Raw genomic sequence first — 2725 nt, forward strand, 5'->3', positions numbered from 1 at the left:
GTACCTACCTAGCGTACACCTTAAATCCTGCATTATAACCAAAGTCTCCTAAAGGGAGAGTGAGACGGTTGTGTATAGATCTATACGGGAATGACAACCCGACACCTCATTTGTTCACTACAGTTAGACCGGCAAGTCTAGGGTGACAAAAGTCTACCAACTCCGACACTTGAAGAACATCGTTCATGCATAATAGTCATATCAAGAATGGTTATAAGAACTCACGTAGGGATTAGAAAAACTATTTTGTTTACGGGAAGCTTATACTTCATTAGATTTATTAAAAGAAATGAAACTATATACTATTTTCTGTACAATATCCACTTACATCTTGGTCTTAGGGTTTAAGACTACAATTCACCTTTAAGAAAATACTAGATTTTCTGGAAGTATACATTATTACTTTACAAGGAAAAGATACAAAGGAATTACTTACAATTTCAGTTCATATTAAAGGAAATATTGGATTATCTGGAAAAATATGAAACCATCTTTCACGAAACTGTTACAAACCTTTTTCACGCAAAAATGCTTACGAAATCACCAACTTAATTGTTGAAACTTTTCAAAATCACTTGTATTCTCAGGAAACCAGTAGACATGTACTCAACCTTTGTTGAGGGTCGGCGTCGTCGTCTCATGTTTCCTATTTTCCAGTTATTTGTATTCAACATTTGGAACATCTGTGTTTGTAAACAATGTAATACTTGAAATCTAAATGTATGAATGTTTTTGTTGCTATGTTTCATTACTATTAAATTGTTATGATACTGTACATGACGTCATATTCCCCCGGGTGTTTCCACCATTCTGGTTTGGGGGTATGACATCTTGCACCTTGACATACTCACAAACTCCCTAAGTTCAGCCCTCATCATATCATGATACCTTACTTTCTTCATCTCCTCATCTGCTGCATATTGTGGAACCAGCAAAGCCCTCTCCTGGAACATGGAAGTGATCTCTGGCATTGCCTCACTAGTTCGACGAAGGTCCTGAAACTCCCTCGCCAATTGCTACACCTCAATAGCTGATGAAAACTCAACCTTAAACTGGGTCACAAACTCGTCCCAAGTCATCGTCTCCAGGGCTTCGCCTCCCAAGGCGAAGTCTACCTCCTCCCACCAATCTCGAGCTCTGTATTTCAGAAGATAGGAAGCAAATCTGACCTTCAACCCCTCGAGGTAGAACCTCGTTCGAAAAGTGTTTACCATATCCGCCAAGCATCTGCTACTAGCAATGGGTTCCTTCTCCCTAAAGAACTCGGGAGCTCCACAAGCACGGAACTCACAGAAAGAAAGAGTGTGAGCCCTAACAAGAGCCATAACCTCAGTAAGCACTGCGCCTAGATGCTCATCCAAAATCTCCAAAATCCCCTCCTTGACCGTACCAAAGATCACAGGAGTCTACTCCAAAATACTGTGGGTAATCTCTGACGAGATGAACTACCACATCCCTCATCGATCGAATCACCATTTTGAAACAAAATAATCATACAACTGATCAGAACATACCCAAGAATCCTCTCCCAAAAAGCTTCATATACTCTTCGGGACTCTACTTGATTCAAGTATGGATCATGTGCTTTCAGTAGTACGGGCCCAATACTACCTTCCACACCTATCCATACTTTCCTCAACTATCATCCTGAATCATCTAAGTCGCCTTCTTAAATTGATACACCAAATACTCACTAGCAGCTGCAGAAAAAAAAAACTCCCACTAATCTCAGCTAACTACCTCATGAATACAGTCAGATGCAACAAAGCTCAGATAATCCTTCGAGTAAAAGACTGAATCCAAGAACGGTTAGACTCAGACAAGAGCTGTGCGAAAGGTTTTGAGCATTCTAACATTCCTATGGTATACATACAACCCTAGAAACCTTGGATCTATGTTTTCTCTATTATACATGCAAATTTGATTTATCCAAGGTTCTCATCCTAACTAGCATATAATGGGGTACTTGTAATATAAAAGCTTGAAGAATGACTTATGTTTTCTTGTGGTTGATTGCTTGGAGCTTCAAGAGCCTAGTACCAATAATGTGGATACCTCAAGTGGAATCACAAATCACCAAAACAACTTGGAAGACTTTGAGAGAATATGAAGCACACTAGAAATCGGCTCACTCTTATTCTCACATACACTAGTGTCATTTCATGTGCCAAAGACCTCTTTATATAGTATGGTGGATTAGGGTTACACTTATGTCAACCCTAATACCCATGACCTTTCATTTCCATAGGATCCATGGGTTAAAAACTCCATGGACTATCCATGCAAGCTTAGCCCATTCTAAATGAACTTTGGCCCATTCTATATATATAAGAGTCCATATTTAATTAGTCTCTTTTGATCTTTGATGTGTATATAAATGCACGGGTTTTAGTCCTACATTTTAGATGAAATTTAAACACACAAAGGCAGTGAACTTGTCTAATAGTGATATAGTTGAATTAGTAGGGTATCGAACACAGGGAATGGAAAATTAAACTAATATCTAGAATTAACTAAGCAAATAGATTAAGTAAAAGGTTTTCTCTAGTTTTGCAAGACTAGAAACTTTGACAAACTATCTAACATGCAATTTAAATGACTAACAACTAAAACAAGTAAAAACCAACTAAATTCAATAATCAAAAGGGTTTCTTTTAGGTTCGATTCATTTACTCATATGGTTAATTTTATGTCAATGCAATGGATTAATTGTTATTGGTTACCG

This window comes from Lactuca sativa, chromosome 4, assembly GCF_002870075.4.
Source record: "Lactuca sativa cultivar Salinas chromosome 4, Lsat_Salinas_v11, whole genome shotgun sequence".
NCBI lineage: Eukaryota > Viridiplantae > Streptophyta > Magnoliopsida > Asterales > Asteraceae > Lactuca > Lactuca sativa.